Source organism: Canis lupus, chromosome 6, assembly GCF_011100685.1.
Source record: "Canis lupus familiaris isolate Mischka breed German Shepherd chromosome 6, alternate assembly UU_Cfam_GSD_1.0, whole genome shotgun sequence".
NCBI lineage: Eukaryota > Metazoa > Chordata > Mammalia > Carnivora > Canidae > Canis > Canis lupus.
Genome location: NC_049227.1, coordinates 17,492,251 through 17,507,379, shown reverse-complemented (window position 1 = coordinate 17,507,379; position 15,129 = coordinate 17,492,251). Strand labels below are relative to the sequence as shown.

The following is a 15,129-nucleotide window of genomic DNA, read 5'->3' as shown; positions in this document are numbered from 1 at the left end:
CTCAAAATGGTTTTTGACCCCCACTCTGACCTAATACAGACCTATTATATTCTTTCATAGCTCCTCGACTTTTGCTTCATGATACTTATCACAGTTTGTAATAGTTCATATTTTGGGAGGATTCCTTTTTTTTTTTTTTTTTTGGGAGGATTCCTAATGCCATCTTCTCTAGTAGCCTGAAAGCTCTCTAAAGCCAGGGATCTCATTTGTTTCACTCCTGAATGTTGTCCTCCATCCCTGCTACTGGACCTGGCACACTGCCAGGCACTTAGGACACAGCTAATTAAATGATGAATTCCACCCTCCAAGTTCACCCGCAAATTGTTGACAGCTCTCAGAGAACATACCCTACAATCCACATCTAGTTCCAGGAACGGATTCATGAGGCTCTGTCTATTCAGGCTTCTTGGATTCCCTATCACTACACCAGTGATTGAAACTAAGAGGCCATGGTAAGGAAGAAGGGGGACTTGGGGGAAGGCGTATGTTAATGGAGAGCTGATGAATTCAGCTGAGAGCCTGGAACCTCAGAGGGGGATGTCAAGGAGGTAGTTGGCTGGATTGAGCTGGTGCTCAGAGGGGCAGTTGGGATTAGAGAGGTGACCCATGGCCAAAGCTGTGGGCATCATCAGGAGGATCCCTCACACACCTGTATGTGCAAAAGAAAGATAAAAGAGTCCAAGGAATGGGGCCTGAAGGACCCAGACTTAAGGGCTACACAGGAAAAATGTCTCTGGAAGCAAAGAAACAGTGTCCAGAAAAGTAGGAGTAATATTGGGAAGGAGAAAGAGAAAGAGTTGTCATAGAATGCCAGAGAGGAGGCCAGTTAGGCGCTAAACCCCATACATTTGTGTTTCCTTTTTCCTTGTTCAAGCTCAGCATCTGGCATCCCATGAGTTAAGCTGGACTGGTGGGGACTAAGGGCTTGGACTCTTGCCTGAATCTTGACTCGACCACAAATAGGCTGTGTGACTTGGGGCCATGGACTTAATTCCCAGACTCCAAGCCCCTGTCTGTAAAACAGAAATTGTGCTAGTATTCACTTTTCAGGGCTGCTGCCAGGATTACATGAGCTCATCTCTGGAGAGCTCTTTGATCCATGTTTGGTTTATAGTCTGGGGAATGAGTGAACATCATAGGTGCACACATGGCAGGAGCCGGATGCACGGCCCAGCTAAGAGGATTGTTTTCCTAGGATTAGCCAATGATAGGGCTTCAGACAATAGTCAAAGAACCCCCTCACCACCTTCTATCCAGGTCCCCTTCCCCTGATCCAATCCCTATTAAACAAACCTATAGTGAGCAGATTCCATTTAACACAGTCCCTTCTCCAAAGCTTCTTTCTGAAAATTCTTTCCTTCCACCCTCCAAAGCGTGCCCAAGTCAGACGATGCCAGAGTCTGTCCACTTGATTGCAACTAAACCCTGTTTCCCAAGTAACCATGGTGACACCTCTTCCTCAACACAGCCACCTTCTGTGAATATCAGTAAGTATTCCCAGGCCTCTTACTCCCAGCTCTAATGTCTGTCAGTAACTTCTGACCATCCCATCTCTGAAGGAAAGAGAAGCATGTGGATACCACTTCACAGCTTAAAAAGCAAACATAACTCTCCTTTCATCCTCACAAAGGCCCTGTGAGGTAGATACAGCAGATGATAACTCCCCTGGCCCACGTTTATTGAGTATTTACACTGTACCATGCTCTGTGTGAGTCATTTTCATATGTGATCTCATTTAAACTCACCCAAATCCTATGAAGTGGGCTCAGTTTTTCCATTTTACAGAGGAGAAAAATGGGGCTCAGAGTGGCTAGAACTTGGCCCATATCAAAGAGGTAGTAAGTAATGGGTTCAAACCCTCAGACCATCTATTTGACTCTAAAGCCACACTTAACCCTTCAACAGTCTGGCCTCACAAAACAAGTATGTTATTTCCAGGCACCATCCTACCCATTAAATTGAAGCTCAGAGAGGTAAAGTAACTTGCCCAAAGTCTCACACCCAGGAACTAGCATGGAGCTGAGATCCACAATTGGATCTTCTGGCTCTGAGAGCCCTGAAACCAGGGAGCATCAGTGACTGGGCCTGATGATATACTAGGTAACTATTTCTGTAGTCAATTTGCCTTGCCAATCCTGCTCAGCCCAGGATAGTATTTCTATGCAGGAAGTCCTTCCTGATATTTTCTGGGAAATTTGTGTTTTTCTGAATCCCAAGACCAATCAGTAAAGAGATTGGGAAAATAGGAAAAAGTGTTCTAATTCTCCTGTGAGAATTCATGCTTAGCAATAAACATAGGGGCATTCCTGGTATGAAAGAATCACTGACATCCAGTAGAAAGCATGAGAAGAAAATACTGATATACAGAGTCCAAGATTAAGGCAGACGTGTCGGAAACTTGGGTCAGGAGGAGAGAAGTGGGGATGCCTGGCTGGTTCAGTAAGAGGAGCATGTGACTCTTGATATTGTAAACAGAATATTAATCTGTTTACATGCATCATATATCTCATACAAATTCTATGAATGATGCTCCCAGAAATAAATTTTGGAAACAAGTCTTCAAATTGGCAATTTCAACACATACTTCTGTGTGGTACAGTTATCTTGATGAAGATTTAACATTTTGTTATTAAAATACTACCCAATAATGTTCTTTGATATTTTTTGGTTTTTCAATATTTGCTCTAGCCTACAGTTCTTTGTAACTACTCTCATTTATTTTAAAGAATACAGAAAATTATGAAAAATACAGAATAATATGATTTCAGGAATCCCAAAGAATTCCAATTTCTCATTTCCAAACCCTGAAGATGAGCATCTGTTGGGAAATTAGAAACCTTAGCCCAGAGGAAGTGGATGAGCTTCCAAGCAGCTTCTGGGATGGCAAACTACGAGGCCATCTTTCTTGGTTTTCAGGAAGTCTCTGCATAGGAGCAGATCCAAGAATAGAGCTTCCTTGGCCAATATCCCTCTAAAGGCAAGGATTCTGAGAAGAGGTTACTTCAGGGATCCATGGGCTGAGCCTGAAGTATTGGTCTTAATGTGGGATGTCTGAAGGCTCAAGTTTTATCTCAATCTCATTCCAGAGAGTATCTGCTCATTTTAATATACAAAGTTTTGTGCAATTATCATGAGAAAAATGGATGCTCCATAAATGGATGCCCTGTCAAACCTGCACTTTCACTCTTGTACCCGAAGAAGGGCTACAGCAAGCAGGGTGAGCTGTGGAATCAGGCGGGCAGACCTGGATCTGTATGCTGGTTTTGTGCCACATATGGGCTGTGTGACTTTGGGCAGGTCCCTTAACCTCTCTGAGATTTAGTTTCTCCATCTGTAAAATGTTGATAATGAAAACACCGGTGTCACTGGGATGTTGTGAGGATTAAATGAGATAATCGATGTAAATCACAATGCCTAGCACAGAGTAAGCTCTCAATAAATGGGAGACATTATTTGCTAATGTGACAGGCCCAGTGGTGGAGTCCGTGGAAGCTCTTGGAACCACTCAGGGCTCCTGTGCCCCCATCCTTCTGCAGGTGAGGATTTTCCAGGTCTCTGGGCTCTGCCAGAACCCTGGGATACCCCCTCCCAACACACACACACTAGCCCAGGATGCCTTCTCTGGTCCCTGCGGGGCCAGGCTGTGAGGCGAGTGGGCACCAGGGCAGAAAGGCCTCTGCCCCACGTGGTTCCCAGGGGACTGGCGAGTTTGGCACCAGGTGGAAGCTCTTGAAGCATGTCCTCTGGTGCTTGAGGTAACCCTGCCCCAGGCCTGGCATCCGTGGGCCCACCCAGGGTGGAGCTGGGTTTGGGGTTGAGGTGGGGCTGGAGGGGAGGTGGTGTTTGGGGTGGGAGATGGGGGTTCAGTGGGGGCGGGGTGCTGCATGGTTTCCATGTGTGCCCCCGCCCAGGGGGGTGGCTGGCGGTGTCGCAGGAGGCTGGAGGCCAGCAGACGCGGGGTGAGGGCATTGGTGACAGAGGAGGTGGGCATGGCGGAGCCTTCGCGGCCAAGTGTCCTCAGGCGCTGGGTGTGGTCCCAGTTGTGCCAGAGCCCTTTTCACACTTGGGGTGCCAGGGGAACCCGCTCACTGCGCGGGGGTCAGTGGCAAGCAAGATGGGTGCTGTGACCTTAGGTGCGGGGCAGGCTAGGGCAGCTCGCCACCCAAAGTTCTTGCTGTAGCTGTAGGGCTGGGAGGCTCCTTCCACCCTAGGGCATGGGCAGGTGGCTGGATCTTGGGGCGGCCAAGAGAGACCCAGGGGCCTCACCTTGCCTGGGGAGCCCACTCACCTCCCCTTCCCCTGGGGGATCGTCCTGGGTGCCCTAGGGGTCTTGCTTCCTCCCCCGGGGGCTCTGGTGTCTGGCAGCACCATGGAACCTGGCCGGGCATTTGTCCGGAGGCCTCTTCTGGGAAGGAGCCTCCTGAGGGGCTCTGTCTTCAGACCTTTCTCATGGAGGGCTCTTCTGGTCATTCTCACTCCCGAATCCTGCAGGAGGAAGAGAAGAATCTGGGTACTTACTGTTTTCTCCTCCCTCCACCCAATACTAGGAAAATTCTGCCTTGGGAATCTTCAGTGCAGCAACTTGGTGGGAAATCTGCCAAGGACAGAGTTTGGTGTTTCTGACAGCAGGTGGAGGTTGAGGTAGGGGTTTGTGGGAACCCAGATCCTGAAATTTGACAGAGCTGGGCCACTCTACACTTTGTTGCCATGTGATTGGAGGCAGGTTACACAACTTCTTACAGTCTTAGTGGGGATAATGGTGAAGGCAGCTTCAAAGGACTGTCAGTGTTCAGGGAGTCCACAGACCCTCAGGAGGGCAGGGCACAGCAGTGATACTTTAAATTGGAAAGGTCAAATATAAATCTGTGCCTTAAAATTTTTTCCAATTCTGTCGTTACCAGGTGAGGTCCAATATCCCCTCCCCCCCTACAAACTACCATGTATACCCCTAATGCCCAGATATCAGTGTCTTATATTATTTAGCATTAAAATAACTAGGAGTCCTTGGAGAGTAGCTGATTCCATTTCTTCTTCTTTTTTTTTTTTTTTTGATTCCATTTCTTAAACAAGAAAAATCTACAAGCATCTTGTTGATGCCAAAAAACAAGGATATTTTCAAGCATGTTAGGGTAGTGTTACAAAGACAAATATCCTAATTTTTTTCTTTTTAGATTGTATTTATTTATTCATTAGACACATACACACACACACACACACACACACACACAGAAGCAGAGACACAGGCAGAAGCAGGCTCCATGTAGGAAGCCCAATGTGGGAGTCGATCTCAGGACTCCAGGATCACGCCCCAAGCCAAAGGCAGATGCTCAACCGCTGAGCAATCCAGGCGTCCCGACAAATATCCTAATTAAATGGACTACCATTTTCAAAGCTATTACGATTTGAGCACCCTAAAATCTATAACAATCATTCTGCACAACTGAAATATCTGGGGAAGGCTGTGAGTCTCTCACCTACTCAAAAGTAGAAAGTTCAGGGATCCCTGGGTGGCGCAGCGGTTTGGCGCCTGCCTTTGGCCCAGGGCGCGATCCTGGAGACCTGGGATCGAATCCCACATCGGGCTCCCGGTGCATGGAGCCTGCTTCTCCCTCTGCCTGTGTCTCTGTGCCTCTCTCTCTCTGTGACTATCATAAAATAAAATCATCATACTATCATAAAATAAAAGCTACAGGTCCCATCACAAAAGATCCCCAGATTCTATAATAAGGGATTAATATTCAGGATAAAGAACTCTCACAGCTTAACAACCACAAAAGTAACAAACATTAAAAAATGGGCAAAGGACTCGAACAGACATTACTCCAAAGAACACCACAAATGGCTAACAAGCACATGAAAAGATGCTCAACATCGCTATTAGGGAAATGCAAATCAAAACCACAATGAGAAAACCACAAAACCACAAAAATCACACTCATTTGAATGGCTACTATTAAAGAAAACCCCAGAAAATAACAAATGTTGATGAGGGTATGGAGAAATTGAAACATTTGCAGACAGTTGGCAGGAATGTAAAATGGTGCAGCTATTGTGGAAAACAGTATGGCAGGCCTGAAAAGAGCTGGCAGGGAAGCACGCGTGGCTCAGCAGTTTAGCGCCGCCTTAGCCCATGGCATGACCCTGGAGTCCCGGGATTGAGTCCCGCATCGGGCTCCCTGCATGGAGCCTGCTTCTCCCTCTGCCTGTGTGTGTGTGTGTCTCTCTCTCCCTGAGTCTCTCATGAGTAAATAAATAAAATCTTAAAAAAAAAAAAAAAAAAGAGAAGAGCTGGCAATTCCACTGCTGGGTAAACAAAAATAATTGAAAGCAGAGTCTTAAAGAAATGTTTGAACACCTAGTCAAGGGATGGAAGCAACCCAAGTGTCCATTGATGGATGAATGGATAAACAAAACATGGGATATTATATACAATGGAATATTATCCACTCCAAAAAAGGAAGGAACTTCTGACACGGGCTGCAACATGGGTAGATTATGAGGATATTCTGTTAAGTGAAATTAAGCCACAAAACAAAACAAGTACTGCATGATTTCATTCATAGGAGGCACCTAGGGTAGTCAAATTCAGAGCCAGAACGTGAAAGAGTGGGGGGTCAGAAATTGGGGGGAAAAGGGAAAGAGGAGTTACTGTTTAATGTGTACTGTTTCAGTTTTGCAGGATGAAAAGAGTTCTAGAGATTGATGGTGGTGATGGTTACACAACAAGATTAATGTACTCAATGCTACAGAATTTTCCACTTAAAAATGGTTAACATGGGGGTGACTGAGTAGCTCAGTTGGTTAAGCAGCTGCCTTTGGCTCAGGTCATGATCCCAAGGGACCTGGGATTGAGCCCCGCATCGGTGTCCCTGCTCAGTGGAGAGCGTGCTTCTCCCTCTCCCTCTGCCTGCTACTCCCCTTGCTTGTGCTCTCTGTCGTCAAATGAATAAATTTAAAAATCTTTTTTAAAAAAGATTTGCTTCAAAATAATAAGGGAGGAGAATCAGTAGCCATGAGTTGAAATTGTTTGAGTAGTAGGTGAGACACAAGCTGGGGGAGAAGCTGGCTCCATGCAGGGAGCCTGATGTGGGACTTGATCCCGAGACTCCAGGATCACAGCCAAAGAACACCAAACCGCAGGCAGGCACTAAACCGCTGAGCCACCCAGGGAGCCCTATATTTACCTTTCCATTTGTTTGACATTTCCATAAGTGTTTCTTTAAACATACAAAGGAAAGAGAGAGAGAGAAAGAGAAAAAAGAAAGAAGGAATAAACAAGAAATAAAGACAGAAAAAGAAAGAAACGTAAAAGCTACCCAAGGTAACAAGAAAACTTGATATAAACAGGAACCGGGGCTAAAGATCCTCAATTTTGAATCTTCATAACTGTGCAACCTGATCCCATGTCTCTGGCCAGAACCTGCATCTTGAGCTTATTCTGAGACAGTTTCCTTTTTCTTTTGGGTCTAGTAGGATTACAAAAACTCTTTAATGACTGTAGGATTACTGAAACCCGAGAAAGGTATAAAAATTGGAACCTCAGGAAGGTGTTGGAATTAAGTACAAGAGAGAAGGTTAAATCCATGGTTTTAGCACTTTTATAATCAGTTTTGATGGCCAGGTTTTAATAAATTCTGTAATTACTCCTTGTTTTGGGTTTTTAAAAAGATTCTGTTTACTTATTTGACAGAAAGCGAGAGTGCAAGAGCACAGCATGGGGATCAAAGCAGGGAGAGAAGCTGGCTCCCCACTGAGCAGGGAACCATAGTAGGGCTCAATCCCAGGATCCTGGGATCATGACCTGAGCTGAAGGCAGGCACCTAGCTGACTGAGCCACCCAGGCACCCCTACAATTACTCTATTTGTATATGCTTAAAGTATATGAGTAGTCAAAAGAATCCACCATATTAACTTTGTCTTTCTAGTTAAATTATTTAAAATAACTCAATCAGTTAAATTTGTAATCAACCCTAAGTCCCCTATGGGGGGGGGGAATGGCTTTCAATTGTTTCTTTTTGTTCTATAGAGTCTAATAAATTGAGCATATTTCTCTCCATCCCAGAACTCTCAAATATGAAATCATCTATCAGGGGATTCTTACCTCACATTAATGAGCAGATGCAGGTAGGACACTTGGCACAGGGCCTATAGCATAGGATGACCTCAAATCCAATTCAGATGAGCTCATTTATGGGAAAGGGAAGGGGTGCTGGTAGGGGTGGACATCAGAGAGGTGAAGCACAGAGAGGGGCTCTCACAGACGTGTGTCTGGTTGACTGAGTAGCTGCTTGATCCTTCAGCAAATGCTAACTGCACCAAGAGGGTGCCAGGTGCCAGAGATGTCATAGTTAAAAGGAGAGGCCCACCATTTCTCTTCCTTCCAAATCCCACTGGCCATCCCTGTCTTTCAGCCACAAACATCAACCTACCTTACTTTTTCCCTTTGGGCCACTCTCATGAATACAGCTACGATGTTCCAGGCCACTGAGGAGAAGCCCTGGCTTCTGGTCAAGAGGCAGAGAGTTAAGGTCTCAATTCAGGGCCTGGGAACTTACCTAATCTCCATCTAAGTGGTTAGAAGCATGGGCTTTGGATCCAATGGCATAGGTGTGAGTGAGTGAGTCCTGACTCAGTTGAACTTTTTGTTTTGGTTTGGGTTTTTGGGCTAGGTGGCTCAGCTTCTTTTATCCTTGACCTCCGGCAAGTAATATAACATCACTAGGCCTGTTTTCTTGCCTACCTCATCAGGGTAATGATCCCTACTCAACAGGGTTCCCAGGAAGATTTTTTAAAAATATTTTATTTATTCATGAGGCAGACACATAGGCAGAGGGAGAAGCAGGCTCTCTGTGGGGGCCCCGATGCGGGACTTGATCCCAAGAACCCGGCATCATGACCTGAGCCAAAGGCAGAAGCTCAACCACTGAGCCACCCAGGCACCCCTCCTGGGAGGATTACATGAGTTTATGTATATATGTGATTGTATGTAATATATCTATAATAATATGTAATATATGTATATAATATATAATATATACATATAATATATATGTATATAATATATCTATAATACATCTATAATAATATGTAATAATATGTAATATATCTATATCTGATCTATATCTTTATGTAGGTAGAGATATAAGCACTGAGGAACTTTAGTGGCTGTTATTACTTTAATATTATTACTTCAAAGTTGGCTCCTTAAAATATCTTTGCTTATGGATATAACCAAATAGATTAGATCAAACCACTGGCAAAAAGTATTGTTTGTTTTCCTGAGTATTAATTCATCACCCTATTCAGGCCAATTGATGGCTATTCTAGTTCACATTTTCCCCAAATCAACAACAGATAAAAATAGGTGAAGAATGTCAGAAAGAAGGTTCTGGGAAAACATGTCTCCAGAGACGACAGTGTGGGCAAGTGGTTGGAATGTAGAGGATGTATCTGATCTCCCTGGGACCAGGGCCACTGCTGAAAGCTTTGCAACCTACGCATGGCACAACTCTGCTTCCTGGTAACCAGAAATCTGTATAGTTATTACAACAGAGTTCCAATAGATGGCAGTAGATTGTTTTAAGGAAAGGGTACCTTTTCCTAATTCATGCAATCATGTTAGGAATTTATGAACCATTTGAAGAGTTGATTGTGGTCTGTCCAGATGAGAGGGCATATAACACACTTTACTGCCTTGTGTACCAGGCCAGGATCTAAGAAACCTGTGGCAGAGAGGAACTGCCTTCCCACAAGGTCTAGAGCAAAGATGAGAATTCCTGGTGTGGTAGACAGAATTCTAAAGATAATTCCCTAAAATTCCTGGCTCCTGGTTTTTCAATCAAACACTAAGCTAGGCACTGCTGCAAAGGGATTCTGAGGATATAACTAAAGGTGTAATTAAAGTTCCAAGACAGGGATCCCTGGGTGGCGCAGCGGTTTAGCGCTTGCCTTTGGCCCAGGGCGCGATCCTGGAGACCTGGGATCGAATCCCACGTCGGGCTCCCAGTACATGGAGCCTGCTTCTCCCTCTGCCTGTGTCTCTGCCCCTCTCTCTCTCTCTGTGTGTGACTATCATAAATAACTTTTAAAAATTAAAAAAAAAAGTACTATAAAAAAAAAGTTCCAAGACAGCTTATGTGAAGATATGGAGATTATTACCCCATCAACTAGTGACTTAAAAGCAGAGTTTTCTCCAGCTGGTAGCAGAAAAAGAAGTCAGAGACATGAAGCAGACTTGAAGCAGGAGGAAGACTGAGCTATTGCTGGCTTGAAGATGAAGGGAGCCATGGGATGAGGAATGTGACAGCCAGCAAGGAAACATCGAACACAACCCTACACAGCAAGGAATTGAATATGGCTAACCACCTGAACTCCTTTGGAAGTGGATTCTTCCCCTAAGCTTCTAAGTAAGAACCCAGCCCAGCCAACACCTTGACTTTGACCTTAAGAGACTAAGCTGAGAACCTCGTCAAACCAAGACACTGAGCAGAAAACCCAGCAAAGTCCATAGCATCTGTAAAGGGGTGTTGGTTTAAGCTGCTAAATTTGAGGTGATTTGTTATGCAGCCAGATAAGACTAATAGGCTTGGTTTCATGAAAGAGCTCAGTGGAAAGAACATGGGAACAGAACCCCTTCAGGAAAGGACTACAACATAACACTGGTGGGGAGGACACATTTTCCCCACTCCCAATATTTCTTTCCACATAGAGGGAGGACAACTGGTCTATACTCCTGCCTTTCCTCATCTCCTGGCCTACTTACGAAGGAGAAATATATTCATATACCAGTTCCTTCCTCTACTTTCCCTTGAGGGTACACCGGCTGGCTGAAACTTGGTTTCTCTTCTACTCCTCCACCTTCCAAGTTTTACAAGGGGAGAGTGGTCATGGTCCAGTGCTGCCAGTGACAGTAGACAAATAAATCATTCATTCTGGGAATTAATAACATGGCTCAGAACTCAAGAAGGGGGGTAAAAATATGGGATCCCTCCTCCTTCCCTGACATGTAACCCTGGAAGAGCCTACCTAACCTGCTCACCTGGAAGGGAGCTCTATAGGTAAACTGCTTACAGTTGACTGTGTGCTGCCTACATAAAAAAACGTATATGCCAAAGTTCTAACCCCTAGTACCTCCAGATGTGACTGTATTTGGAGAGAGGGTGTTTAAAGAGGCAATTAAGTTAAAATAAGGTCATAAGGGAGGGCCCTAAGCCAGCATGACTGGTGTCCTTAATAGGGAGAGATTAAGACACAGACACAAATCATATGCAGACACAGGGAGAAGATGACCATCTATAAGCCAAGGACAAGAGGTCTCAGAAGAAACCAAGCCTGCTGACACTTGGATTTCAGACTTCTAGCCCCTAGGACTGTGAGAGAATAAATTTTGTTGCTTCAGTCACCACTGTGGCACTTTGTTATGGTAGCCCTAGCAAACTAATACACTGGCCCCCATACCACTTCCCTGTTGGCAAGGACCTAGTATCCTGTTCTGGCTGCTAAGAGTAAAAAAAAAAATCATGAACAGTTAAAGAAAAGCTAACAGCCCACCTAAGGGGACCACACCGGACCTCTGGATGAAACAGTTCTAATTGAAATAAAAGTTGTTTGAAAAGGTCTGTTTAAAAAAAAAAAAAAAAGGTTACAAGAGGTCAAACTTCCTTGTCACCAGTCTTCTAATCCTATTCCTTCTGAGTCCCAGACCATCCAGCCAAATCATTAGCAACTGCCCCTGAATTAGCATAGTTGTGTACTTCTGGCCCTTTCTCATGCCACCCATACTGAACAACCAAAAGCACTTCTTGAAGTTCTGTCCACTGCAAGGACTTTTCTTCACCGCCATCCTTCAGGTTCACCCAAGTCAGGTTGCGGTCTCACAGCTGTCCCTGTCAGGTCACAAGAGCATATCAGACAGACTCATCTGTATAGGCTTGAGTTTTTTCTTCCTCAGTCAGCTGGGAATAAGGGCCACCCCAGCATGTCACAGGTACTGATTGAGGGAGAAAAGATGATGCAACAGGAATCACCTGCTCGTGTAAATGGCTCATGCCATCTGGATCTTTCCAAGCCTGGTCTCTTAGATATCATTTTCACTTGATAATACATTACTGCTGTTCACACCCAACCATACGGTTATATTGGCCAGACAACACTTCATTTGTGATGAGAATCTCAGGTTTCATGGTCACCTGAAGTCACCCAGGTAGGTGTTTGATCCCTACCAAGTCCCAATAGCAAACCAGAAACTGTTTCTCAAAAGAATGGTTGTCTGCAGAAGAGGGCCTCCATTTATCAAATATCCTGTGAGTCTTTCCTTTAATTTTGCTATTAACGAATACTGACTGGTTTCTGCTAAAGGATCGATATGGCATCCCTGTTTGCCATGGACACTTTGGGTGTCACTTGCCCTGCTAGATCAGCACCAAATGATAGGGCAGCATGTACAGCAGCCTCAACTGGTTGTAGGGTCTATTCTTATTCTGGTCCCTAGTCAAAACTGACCCCTCACGGTGACTCTATTGATGAGATATGTTATTTCCAAAATCCATGGGCCTACCAACCTTTGTGCAACTTTTGGAGTAACTAGTTGTATAAGGCACAACTCGTATTTCCCCTTGGAGAAGACATCCTTGCATACTCTAGACCACTGAATTTCTAGACACTTTCCTGAGTTGGTAGGCCCCTGAATTTTTTTGTGGAGTTTATCTCCTACTTTCTAGTTTGCATTTGTCTTACTATGGCAATTAAAATATTAAAAAAAAAGTATTTGTTACTTCCTGCTCATCAGCTCCAATAATATTGCCAATATAATGGATCAGTGTCATGTTTTGTGGAGTGCTAAGGTGATCAAGATCTCTGCATATTATATTATGTCAGGGTAGAACTGGCATAGCCCTGAAGATACATGATGGCCCTGCCAGCTAAAAGGAAAGTGCCCTGGTGAACCCTTCACACTGTCACTGAGAGGAAGCCAGGTGATAGCTACATGCCAAATATCCAGGGCTGTGCTGACTTTCCCTGGGAAAGACACTAAATCTGGGACAGTGGCTGCAAATGACATAAGTTCATGATGGTCCCCAGTCATTCTCCAAGACCCATCTGACTTCTGCACAGGCCATACTGTGGATTAAGTGGGTATGTGATAGGTCTCACTACAACTGCTTCTTTCAACTCTTTGACTGAGGCATCTGTGGCATGATGCACTTTTTCCAGGGATGTGGTATTTTTACTGGGTTGTTTTTGTAGGGAGGGGAAATTTCCAAGGCTTTCATTTAGTCCTTCCTACTCTGTTGGTTCCTAGTCTATGGATAAGAGAGCCTATATGGGGATTCTGCTACTATGTCAGTTTTTAATTTATTGCCTCTCATCTCCAAATTCACCCTCCAGTATCTGCCCTGAGATAATCAGTTGGACTATTTACGCATTTCTTGGCGCACTGAACGTGATGTTAAGCTTTACCAGTAGAGGGCACCCGAGGGCCATTGAACGAGGAAAGGGATGCCCTTCCTGGTTCTAGTTCTGTTGAGGTTTCAGTTTTCTCGTTTTTTTGCTGCGCAGTTTTGCCGCATGTATGTGGGCACATCCTTAGATATGTGTCCAGAGTAAGGAGTTCTTTGGTGGACCCCATAGATCCCAGCTTGCAACCGCCTTGCTGCACCTCCTCTTCCCGGACTCAGACACCAAAAGCCGGAGACCACATGCTGCCTTTGCGGTAAGTGGATTCCTTACCTCCTCCTTTTGCACACTCACCCACCCGTCTTGACCCTCATACAGCTTTTTCTAGCACTGAAGTTCTGCAGAGCAAGCTCTGTCTGGCCCTTGACTTCTATAGCAATCTGGTTTTCTCCTGCACTGTGCTCTTTCTTTCTCTCTCTCTCTTTTCTTTCTTTTTTTTTTTTTTAACCAAATGCACTTTCTGTTTGACTCCCGCAATGGCTTGGCTTGCTACAGCGCTGGGCTCCTGTGTTGGCGCAGTTTTCTCCAGCACCAGGCTCTTGCATAGTAGTCATGCCCTGGCTCTTGACACCGGTCATGGCATGACTCTCTGCAGTGCTTAATCCCTGCACTAGCAAAGCTCTCGCGCGCCCTGGGCTCCTGCAAAACACACTTCCTATAGTCTTAGTTCCAGCAATACCCAGTAATTAACAACTTCACCTGACACTCTAGAGGACAGATTTCTAGAAAGTTCTATTGTGGGGGAAACATTGCTGACTTTCCTGCCATGCCCTTACCTTTTTTTTCTTTTTTTTTTCTAAGTTTCATTTACTTAAGTAGTCTCTATACCCAGCATGGTGCTCAAACTCACAACCCCAAGATCAACAGTTGGATGCTCTTCTGACTAAGCCAGACAGGAGCCCCTCTGCCAAGCCCTTTCAAATAAAGCTTGGATGTTACCTGGTGGAAGAGGACTCTTCTATCGGTGTTCTATCTCAGCCCTAGGGATAGGTAGCTAGCTGATCTTTATGCCTGCTACTTCTATATTCTTTAGAATTGTCTTTATTTTATTTTATTTTTAAGATTTTATTTATTCATTCATGATAGACATAGAGAGAGGCAGAGACACAGGCAGAGGGAGAGGGAGAAGCAGGCTCCCTCCCGGGAGTCTGACATGGGACTCGATTCTGGACTCCAGGATGGTGCCCTGGACCAAAGGCAGGTGCCAAACCGCTGAGCCACCCAGGGATCCCTAGAATTGTCTTTAGCTCTCATTAGCCTATTCTCTAATATTCCAGGCCCCTATTAATAATTCTTTATGTTAAACTTTCTCATTGTGGCTTCTGTCCCCTGATTGGATCTTGAATGATCTAATAATTGGTACTGGGAGTGGTCCTAGGAGACAGACCCACAAAGATGGGGTTTTGCAATTGATTTGGCCACACCCGGGCTTCAGCAGTGCTGAGTTCTTTGCCAGTGGGAACTGGTATGCTAATATTCCACAGTATGCAGCAGCATCACAGTTAAAGCTGTCACCTGTGGTTGATTGTGGTTGTGATGAAGGAACCCAAATGACTTCTACCCTTGACTACAATGGCAGTAGTAATGACTAATGACTGTGGAGTGGGATGGATTCTTTTCAGTGCATCTGCATGATCACCCAAAATGACAAGCTCAGGTCTACTAACTCTCAAC

The 15,129-nt window shown here is 44.9% G+C and overlaps 1 protein-coding gene and 1 long non-coding RNA gene across 5 annotated transcripts in view; one reads left to right on the top strand and one right to left on the bottom strand.

Annotated features, from left to right (window-relative positions):
- The window catches only part of ZNF629 (zinc finger protein 629), an 81,717-nt gene that overhangs the window by 54,093 nt on the left and 12,495 nt on the right, over positions 1–15,129 (bottom strand). Inside the window, exon 2 of one of the 2 annotated variants that reach the window (XM_038539782.1) lies at positions 4,289–4,485. The exons of the other annotated variant lie outside the window; for it this stretch is intronic. The gene's annotated coding sequence lies outside the window, so the exon portion shown is untranslated. The remainder of the gene's footprint in view (positions 1–4,288; positions 4,486–15,129) is intronic. 2 annotated transcript variants of the gene reach the window in all.
- Positions 12,126–15,129, top strand: part of LOC111096249 — a 28,442-nt gene continuing 25,438 nt past the window's right edge. For all 3 annotated transcript variants that reach the window (XR_005360727.1, XR_005360726.1, XR_005360725.1), the window contains exon 1: positions 12,126–13,711. This is a non-coding gene — a long non-coding RNA (uncharacterized LOC111096249). The remainder of the gene's footprint in view (positions 13,712–15,129) is intronic.